Source organism: Sceloporus undulatus, chromosome 8 (assembly GCF_019175285.1).
Source record: "Sceloporus undulatus isolate JIND9_A2432 ecotype Alabama chromosome 8, SceUnd_v1.1, whole genome shotgun sequence".
Lineage (NCBI taxonomy): Eukaryota > Metazoa > Chordata > Lepidosauria > Squamata > Phrynosomatidae > Sceloporus > Sceloporus undulatus.
In genome coordinates, this window is record NC_056529.1 from 26,485,017 (window position 1) to 26,495,841 (window position 10,825).

A 10,825-nucleotide genomic window follows, 5' to 3' on the forward strand; every position below is an offset into this window, starting at 1 on the left:
ACTTGGAGTCTCTGGCAGGCTTGATAGATGTGCCATGTACCAGATTGCTCAGTCAAGGAGGCTTAATAACTTCAACATCTTCCCCTAGCTCCACTATCATGAGTGAGCTGAGCACAGAAAAGCAAAAGCAGAAGAAATGTATTTAGACGTTTGCCCTTTCTCCTCCACAGCCCTAGGTGACCAGCCTTTTACTGTTATGAAAAAGGTCTGGGCAGTTTGGGGCGGGGAGGAATGCACTGTATCTCCCAAGCTGGAGGATTCTGGTGGAAAAAGTAACTTCCATGCTTAAGCTCCCACAAGACTGGAAGATCCACTTCATCCTCAAATGCTAGAAGGTCTTGCTAACAGATGAAGGCCCTTTGCTCATGCCCAGAGGCACCCCATTTTTTACAATCACATATATTTAAGGGCTGTGTGTTTGTTCAGAGTATTTGCAAACAGTTATTTGGCTATATACAAGTGTACACAAAGGATGTTTGTTCAAGTGGTTGTGTGTGTGTGTGTTTTGTTTTGTTTTCAGATGATGTAGCCAAGTTTTCATTGCTGCTATTACAGATTTACCACATGGTGCAATCCAATTCATGGCTAGTCAGACACAAATCCCACTAAGCTCATGCTACTTAACATTATTTAAGTTGGGATAATGGAAATCATACTAAAATGAAAAAGTACAACCGGAGGGAAGCAGCTCAAAAGCACCAACCACACCAAACTACTGCTCAGAGGTGTTATATATATGGGATACTTAAAGCACCAGAACTACTCCTGGTAATCCGATCACCTCTCCTCTTAATCCTCTGTTTTTTCAGGTATCTCGCAAAGGAGCCAGGAGGAGGAGGAGGGAATCAAGAAATACTTCTTGATCTTGAAGCTGCTTCTCATTAGGGTATTACTGTATTCATCAAGACTTATTATTGTGGAAATGAAATTTACTCCTGGTAGAAATGATTTGTGAACAGTTACTGGGAGAGTCTCAAATACATATTGCCTCACAGTCTGGCCATATGTACAGTCATCTAGCTGTTTGTCAGATGATGCCCTCAGCTCAGCAGAGAGGAGAGGGAAGGAGCAACAAAATGCTGCCCTTCCCAGTAAGTTTAGGAAAAAGCAAACTGCTGCAGCCTCTTCCTCATTGATAACTTTTGCCACCTTGACCACACACCGATGTTGCTTGGCCACACAAGTCCTGGTTTGCAATGTTGGATGGTTTGCTAAATACAGGTTGCTCTCTGCATCTGTTCCATCAGCGGTTGCATCTATGATGCAGAATTAATGCAGTTTGATACTGCTTTAACTGCTATGGCTCCATGCTGTGGAATGCTTGGGTTTATACTTATGTGAGATATTTAGTTTTCTCTGTCACCTCTGGAGCAATGACTACAAATCTCTGGATTCCATTAATAGAGCAATATCCATCTGTCAGGAGTGCTTTCATTGTGACTTCCAGCATGGTAATGTGGGGTTAGACTGGATGACCCTTGGCATCTCTTCTAACTTGATGAGTTTATAAATCTATGGCCCTACAAAAGCCTTTGCAGTTTGATAGCTGAGTAGCCAGTTGCCCCCAGGCATCAAATGCCATTAATAAAAGATTTTCTAGCTACGCTAGCGTCTAGTGAGCAACATCTCACAGCATCCTTCCCCAGAGTTTATTAATCTGGACGGTTGCCTTCTTCCTCTGCTTTCATTACTCAGTGGCATCTACGTTCTAATTTGTCTCTCTGTGTTTGTGTTTTAGGCAGATGGTTTGTAATCTACATAGTAAACACTTCTCTTAATTATGTATTTATCCAAGACGCTGCCAAAGGTTCTCTGGAGCATTACAGCATCCTTTCCTTTAAGCACATAATCCCTCTTGAGGCTGAGCATGGCCACGGCCGATGCATTTTAGTTGAGAAGAGGCATATGGTTTCCCCCCCTCTGACACCACCCCAAAGAATAAATGAAAAGTAGGCTAGATCTATAACTCTATGTTAAAAAGATACTACTATTTTTCTCCAAGGGATTGCGTTGCTTGCAATAAGCATATATTCCTTAGCACTTTGCATTGCAAATACTACTAAGATATTGCACCAATTTTCTCCTTTTATGAGTGGACATCGGTCCTAAAAAGATTTGATATTCTAAGGTCTAAGAACCACTTTAACTGCCATGGCGCTATGCTATGGAACCCTGGGATTTGTAGTTTGTTGTGGCACCAGAGCGCTCTGACAGAGATGGCTGTATACACTGCATTATGGCCATTATATCTATTTTCATAGTAAAAGCTTTTTTATGTGGAAAGATTATTATGGGTTGCTTGACCAGACTTGGCTCAAATCGAGTTTATTCTTTGATGCCCTTGTTATTGCTTTCCATCCTTCCAAGGGAGATACCGCCTGTCGGAAAGCAGTGCTCCTATTTGTGTGCCCTTTTGGGCTTTTGACCTCACACTTGCCTTCGTGAAGGTCAATGAAAAATGCCAGCTGCCTTCAGCCGACATCAACTAGTCTTGGCAGGCGATGGAGTACAAAACTATTTTGCGCCCACAGAATGGGTGCAAAGAGGAAACGCATGAGGCAAATGTGCTAAGAGATGGAGATGACTCATGTTGGGTTAAAATGCAGGAGCATGATCTAACCAGGCACAACCAAATGACCTTTGGAAGAGCGAGAATGTGAGCATCAAAATCTCTGAACTCGTGTAGTAAAAACAGACCCTTCTTTTTAGGGTTTTCCTCCACACGCCAGACCAACCCAATATTTCACAAGGGCTACCCAGCTAAGGGTATTATGGCTTGGATATAATGGGATGAGTGATAAGGGTCCCTAATCTTCTCTAGTGGGATATGTTTCAGAGCATCACACGGTGCAGCTTTTCATCTGGTGGATAGATTGTACCCAAGTCATTTCAGGTAGTAAAGTTATTCCAGGTTTAAGTCTGAACTTTATAAGGAGTTCAAAGGTGCTACAAGATCCTTTTGTGTACTGATATCCCAGACTCATGCGCCACTATGTATCTGTGAATGTTCTTGAATGTGTGCTTTGCAGCCAGGAGAGGGCACTCTGGTCTGTGATACATGGCTTGCATGAGTCAAGATTTTTGTAAAATCAATAAAGGAAATGTGGTGGTGGTAGGGAACTAAAGCTTGATGTGTTTTTAAGCCAAAGCAAAAACACATTTCCAAACTGCTCCTTTTTGCTTTTTCTCCCACATCCGCATGCAAGATGCTTTTGGTGTGTTACAGGTGGCTTTTGTCTCTTTGCTCTCGCAGTGTATCCCTAGCATGGAGTTCTCAGTGTAAAATGCATGGAAATGATACAGAAATGGAGAAAACCCATTCAGGCTGTGACTTGAAGTAACATGGGAAATGGGGACCCTGTTCCCAAAACATACGATTTCCAAGAGAGCAGATTCCTCGATAGCAACACCATACAAGCTCGGTCTAGTTCCCATTCTTTCTGCACTTCCGATCAGGAGTTTTATGGGTTGTCTGGGAAAGCAGTTCTGTCTTTCCAATCATCTCTTCCTGGCAGTCAGACGGAAGACGCATGTGGAAATCTACTTCTAGCTTTCAGGGTCCTGCCAGGGGCAGATTTGGAGTGTTCAGTTTCAAAGACGATCCTCAAGGAAGCCTGCCAAGAGGTCTGTGTTTTAAAAGGTGTTTCTGCAAATGGAAACCAACCGCAAACTGATTGGGTTGCACCTAGTACCAGTTAAGGAGGAGAGAATGACATGTTGGGTCCAGGGGTATCTTAAACTGGGATATTCAAGACAGCCAAGCAAGGATGGCTGGTCCTCTCCATCCACTTTCCATGACGGCCTCCTATTGCTGGAGAATACGAGCCTGTGTTTGACCTGAGTTCCTCCGCAGGATGGTGCTTGGGGCAGCCTGGATTACAGGGAGAACCTGCAATTGGTTTTCTACTGTAGAGATCTTGTAGCACCTTTGAGACTAACAGAAAGAAAGAAAGAAAGAAAGGGGCAGCATGAGCTTTCACAGAGTTCAGCCTATTTCCTCAGATGCATTTGGCGGAGATTCTGCTCTGAAGACTTTTAGAAGATGGGTGGCTATCTGTCAGGGTCTTCTGCATGGCAGAATGGGGTTGAATTGGATGACCCTTGGGATCCCTTCCAACTCATAAGCTGGGAACCTCTGCTTACACTGGAGAGTTGTGTTAGTCTGGGAAATTGGTACACAAAGGGATCTTGTAGCACCTTTGAGACTAACTGAAAGAGACACTGGTGGCATGAGCTTTTGTAGACCTGAGCCTAGTTCAGAAGCATGCATCAACCAAACAGGAGAGGGGAAACCAACTAGTCTTGACGGGAAAACAACCTTGATTCAGTTAGGAAGTATCTGAAGCATGAAAATGATAGAGGGAAATCACAGATGCAGAATTGAGCTTTCCCAGGAGGCAAGGAAGAACCGGGAATTGGGGGGGGGGGGGGATAACTTTCTGGAGCATGGCAGGGGATAACTTTCTGGAGCATGGCAGGAGGACTCAGTGAATGAAGCCGAACAGAGGAGCCCTTCATTCCAGATGGACCGACTCCAAGCACTCTTGGCTCCTCTGGCTTGTATTAAATGCCGCCTTTACATCAGGGTGGGCAGAAGGTAGGTCAGGGTTTGTTTTAGTGAAACTCACATGTTTCGCCGGTGACAGATCACTGATGATTGCCAATTTCCAACTGTGTCGCGACAACAGCAGCAACAAGAAGACCCCTCCAGCTCTCATTTGAAATAAATTAGGCAGTGTATCTGAAAACCAATGCTTGGGTTGTGAACATCCTGAGATGCACCCTTGTTCTTTCCTTCTAGCCACTATTTTGCACCTGGCTCTGGTTACCAGAGTTCAGACTTCTAGTTTTACACGGAAAAAAGTAGGTACTCTAATAATAGTAGTAGTAGATAGTGGTGGTAGTAGTTGTAATATGAAGTCGAAGGCTTTCACGACCAACATCCATATTTTTTGTGGGTTTTTCGTACTATGGTCATGTTCTAGAAGAGTTTATTCCTGACGTTTCACCAGTAGCTGTGGCTGGAGTCTATGCCAGGAATAAGCTCTTCTAGAACATGGTCTCATATCCTGAAAACTCCACAAACAACAACAACAACAATAATAATAATAATAATATTCCCTGCCTTGATCCATAGGGAGGGGCTTGGGACAACAACAATGAACAAACAACATCAGTTAAAATGCACATCAATTTAAAAGGGGAAATCAAATGCCCACATATTATAACAATCCATAGGTAACATTCAACCTTTACAATTGACAATTTAAAAAATCCTCAGGCTAAGTCTGCCAGAGAAGACTGGTCTTTAATGCTCTTTTAAACTCGGACGTTGTATCTGGCTGTTGAATCTCTTCCGGCAGGTCATTCCGCACTCCAGGGGCGGCTGAAGAAAAGGGCGGCTGATTGTTGCCAAGGTTGTCCAAAGTCCAAGGCTGAAGTCTTCTGCCCATCCTTGGTTTACAATGTACAGGATGCACCAAATTTTGCAAAGGCTCAAGTCACAAGGAAGCTGGAGGGAGAGGCAAAATATAGAGACGGTTGACATTTCCAGCCTCAGGAGGGTGTGGTGAGGAGGAGAGGGTGCCAGGGATGAAGTGAAGCCAAGGCTGACAGAGCTGGAACGCTCCGACTTCTTGATGAAGAAGTGAAGACAACACTATCTGCCACCACACCCCAGGCTTCCCTGCCATTCTGAATCGCTGGGAGACTAGGCTTTTTCCTCCAACAACTGTTGTATACTGCTTTGGTCAGGCCTTACTTGGAATCCTGTGTCCAGTTCTGGGCACCACGATTCAAAAAGGACGTGGAGAAGTTGGAGCGTGTCCAGAGGAGCACCACCAAAATGGTGAAAGGTCTGGAAACCATGAAGCCCTATGAGGAACAGCTTAGTGAGCTGGGGATGTTTAGCTTGAGGTGATATGTTAGCCCTGTTTATGTATTTGAATGGGTGTCACATTGAGAATGGAGCGAGCTTGTTTTCTGCTGCTCCAGAGAATAGGAGACAATGGAACAATGAATGCAAGCTCCAGGAAAAGAGAGTCCACCTCAACATTAGGAGGAACTTCATGACAGTAAGGGCTGTTCGACAGAGGAACACACTCCTGCCTTTGAAAGTGGTGGAGTCTCCTTCCTTGGAGGTCTTTAAACAGAAGCTGGATGGCCATCTGTCAGGGATGCTTTGATTAAGTGTTCCTGCATGGCAGAATGGGGCTGGACTGGATGGCCCTTGCAGTCTCTTATTCCAGCTCTCGGATGCTAGGATTCTATGCTCAGGCTGGCACTCCCACCTTCTGGCCATGTGGCAACTGGGACATTGAACAATCATGTGCAACACAAGAAAAGGGAGGAAGTACTAAAAGAAATGACAATACTTGCCCATAGGGAAACATGGCAGTATACTTGCCCATAGAGAAACTATACATGTCCATAGAGAATCATTGCAGAATACTTGCTCCTAGGGAAACCTTGTTGGGCAAGCATGCAATCTTTGCAGGGATTCCCTCTGGGCCAGTGCTGTCCTTTCCTGCAGCAGAGAGAGATGCCTCCTTTGGAGTCAGTCTTTCTGTGCCTCCTCCTCCTCCTTGGCTGCCTCTCGCGAGAGAGAGGAGGAGCTGCTGCTTGGCTGCTGGCTGGCCATTAAGGCAAAGGAGGAGGGAGGCATCCCTGGAGCTCCATCTCTGCCTCTGGCTCCTTCTGCGGAACGGTGAGCCTCTTCCTCCCTAGCACTGGCAGGAATGGGGATGCCCTGCTGGGGCTGGCAGTGCAGGTGCCTCCCTTCTGCTCCCCTGGCTGGCACCCCCTTTGCTCCCACCCTCCATGCCCCCTTGCTTTAAGAGGATGCCCTCTTTGCCAGCCCCTCCGATTGCCCATAAAGGGAGGGGATCGTCCACATGGCAGAAATAAAGGCGCATTGGCACCGCTTTTGGATTGCCCCAAGAGCCTTTTTCGGGGATGCTCTCTTTGACAGATTGGTGATGACTCTCTCACCAAACTCCCCTGACAGTCCACAAGGCTGCAGAAATAACCCGGGTTGATCCTGCTTTTAACTGCCACTGGTTTGGGTCCCACTTGAGCTGCCCAGGTTGAAGGCTATGGTGTTCTGGGAATGGTAGTTTGCTGAGCAAAGCTGACATCCCCATTTGGGCTGCATCTGCACTGCAGAAATAATCCGGTTTGGTCCCACTTGCGCTGCCCAGACTCAATGCTATGGCATTCTGGGAATTTTGTCAGACCTTTCGCCTTCTCTGCCAGAGAGCTCTGGTGCCACAGCAAAGTGCCATTCCTAGAACCCTCTAGCATTGAGCCAGGGCAGTTAAGATGGTGTCAAACTGGATTGTTTCGGTAAAAACTAAGGGTTTTCAGTTGCCCATGGGGTCCCTGTATTGCTCACCTCTATTCTTTAGGGATGACAGTTTCAAGTGCTACTGAAGTCTTTGCAGAACAAATGCAGGGGAAAGATGAGCTCCTTGCACTACAGTTTTGGTTCTGAACTGGGAATGATAGTGGAAGAAACACTCATCTAGAAAAAGAGTTGGCAGGGTAATGGGGAAAGGTATGCTCAGCAGCCTTCAGTGCCAAGTGTGCCATCTCCTCCCAGCAAGAAGCTTGGCACAATTTGCTGCGTCTCTTAAGGATCGGATCTTCCGACTCTGAGCATCCTGCAAAGTGCTGGGCAGGTGATGGACTTCTGTTGACATAGAAGCCTTATGTTTTGTTCTTGTTCCGAGAAAGAAAAGATAAAAACTTTGGGAAGGCCGTGAAACTCTTGGAGGTGCTTTGTGTGAGTTTGCAAGATGGAAGTGTTGAGAGTAGGCGATGTATGTCTAAAGTGCGACTTTGTTATCCGCTGGAGTTTGGTTCCAGGATCCCCCTTGGATAACAAAATCCATGGATGCTCAAGTCCCATTAAACATAACGGCAGAACAAAATGGTGTATATATAAAATGGAAAATCAAGGCTTGCTATTTGGACTTCATATTTTCAGTCTGTGGATGCTTGAATCTGTGGATAAAGAATCCTTGGATAAGGAGAGCCAAGTGTATTTGGATGCATGATCTGTTTTACAGAGGGCTGTAAAGTTGAAGGAACAACTTCTCAAAGGCCTTAGCATTGTTAGTCTGGAAAATCCATCTGCAAAGGGATCTCACAGCACCATTGACACCAGCCACATTACCGCACTTATAGTGCTTCTATTCCACTTCTGTGCCTCCTGTTTCCTTCTGGGATTTGCGGTCTAAGGAGAGGCATTTATAATTCTCAACCCGACAGCTCTTAGGCATCACTGAACTACAAGTCTCAGAATGCAACAGGAGGCAGCCAGAGAAGTCAAAGTGGAATAGAAGCGCTATAAGAGGGTAATGCGGTAACCTAGAAAGTGAAAGACAGAAGTTGGTAGCCTGAACTTTCATAGCACTGAGCCTCTTTCTCAAGTAAGGTGGTTTCCTATAACTGGGAGTTGTGCAAAGTTACTTTTCAACAGTGAGTTAGACTGAATGCCCTTTTTGGCTATGACCAGTCACAGTTTAAAAAGTCACTAATGGGTATTTTATGCAGTCTTATTATCAATCCTAAAAGGACTTTTCCCAATACTTTCAGTTCAAAGTAATAGAAAAATAGCAAGCCGCACAACGAGGAATGCAATAAGTGACTTTTCCAGCGCTGTAACAAGTAAGAGAAAATGGAGCTAGGCCCAAAACCTTGCAAGAAGTAACGACTTTTTAAAAAGTAACTTGGCAAGCCCTGGAAGCCACCAGTTCTGAAGGACGGATGAGTCAAGTTAGCCTTTTTTTAAAAGACGAAATGGCTTCAGGCGGCCTGGATCATGTTTATTCCCAGGGGCACATGTCATGGGTTTGTTTTGAGCAACTTAGCTCACACATGTTTTTAGGAGGAGACGGTTTTCCTTCCTTCCTCTGGGGAAACGGTTCATCGGTCTGAATCCTCTCAAGGCTTTGGGCAGCTTGGTTCATGAAGTGGCTGGTCATATTCTTTGCAAATCCATAGTACATCCATGCGCACAAATGCGGGATGCATGCATTGCTTTTGCCGGTGTGGAAAAAGTGTGGCAGGAGTTTTTAAAAGGTTTAAAGGCAGGAGAGATGAATTGATGTCTTCCTGGAGGGGAGACCTTAGAATTGTAGATACTTCATCCCATACTTTTATTTATTCATTCATTTATTTATTTCTATCTAACTTTTTTTTGCAGTTCACGGCTCAAAAGTGGCTTACAACAAACTAAAAAAAAAGCCTTATTCTCAGTCCAAAACACTCTGCAGAAATAATCCAGCTTTAACTGCCCTGGCTTTATGCTAGGGAATTCTGGGAACTGTAGTTTTGTGAGACACTTAGCCACAACTACAAATCCCAAGATTCCCTAGCACTGAGCCAGGCCAGTTTAAAGCATCTCAAACTGGATTATTTCTGCAGTGTGTTTTGGACCGTTAAAACCCACAAGACACAAAAGCCTGAGGATGTCAGGAGGCAAAATTGCTTTGGTAATATCTGATGCTGGCCACGGAACTGGGAGGCGGTTGATGCTATTTTGGCCAGGCATTTCAAAACTATTGGCGCTGGGATGGTGACATTTTAACCCTACAGCGGTTAGTCCAAGGAAGTGCAAAGGGGGAACTTGCAGAAGAAGTTGTATCAATCCTTGGGGAAGTGGATCTGGTGAATGTGGAGGGGCACAGAGTAACTACCCACAGAGCAAAAGCTCCCTTTATGTGCCGTAGGTGGCTAGATGATAATCTCTGGCCTCATTCCCACTACCTTTTAAACTGGATTGCAGATCGGTTTGGTTCAAATGATCATGGTTCGCACTTGAACCAAATTGCTGAAGCGATTCGGAGAACGGGGGCCATGCGCTAGCCCCATTTAACCCGCGTCTTTTTGGATAAATAAATTCCGCGCAAGTGTGAACCAGATGTGGATCAGAATCAATTTAAATTTGCCCTTCAACCAGCTGGAGCGGGTCCATTTTCAAACCAATTCATTTGCCAATCTGAACCACAAGTGAGTTATTTTACAGGGAAAAAATGCGACCGAGGCAAATGTAGTGGGAACCACGCTCCACCGTTAAATCGATCCATTGATTCAGATCACAGACCAATTTATTTGTAAGTGGGAACGAGGCCCATGAACAAATCTTGCCGAGAAAACCCCACGATAAGTTCGCCTTAGGGCTGCCGTGAATCAGAAATGACTTGAAGGCACACAACAACAATGTATATTCAAGATCCTGGACAGTTGCCTTTTCTCCGACAATTAGAAATACAGTGGGCCCTTGGTATCCCTTGGGGTTTGGCTTCGGGAACGAAATCCATGGATAGTCAAGTCCCATTAAATACAATGGCATAGTGAAATGGTGTTCCTTATATGAAATGGAAAAAATCAAGTTTGGAATATGCATATACATACATATATATACGTGTGTGTGTGTGTGTGTGTGTGTGTATAATATTTTCAACCCATGGATGGTTGAATCCATGGATAAGGAATCTGTGAATACTAAGAGCCAACTGTGCTATATGCACTTGAAAAACATACAGTGCCATTACTCAGTTTACATGGTTTATATGATAGATAGAGATCAGTTTTTCTTGGCTTAGATTGCAGGCTTGCTCTCCTTAGGAGACAGTGGCCAACCTGACCAAGTGAGTCAGGAGAAAACTGAATTTGAGAAGGTCCACAGAACATTGTCAACAAGCAAAGAAGCCAAGGGCCATTTTGCAGATTGGGCCAAGACACATTCGGCACAGTGCTCTCTCAAGCAAGCGACCGCAGCTAATCCTGGTTCCCAGGTGCAAGTGTAAATATAAGACAT

At 45.0% G+C, this 10,825-nt stretch overlaps 1 protein-coding gene across 1 annotated transcript in view; it reads left to right on the plus strand.

Annotated features, from left to right (window-relative positions):
• Positions 1–6,576: 6,576 nt before the first annotated feature.
• The window catches only part of CHST12 (carbohydrate sulfotransferase 12), a 9,401-nt gene continuing 5,152 nt past the window's right edge, over positions 6,577–10,825 (plus strand). The window contains exon 1 of the mRNA XM_042438700.1: positions 6,577–6,706. The gene's annotated coding sequence lies outside the window, so the exon portion shown is untranslated. The remainder of the gene's footprint in view (positions 6,707–10,825) is intronic.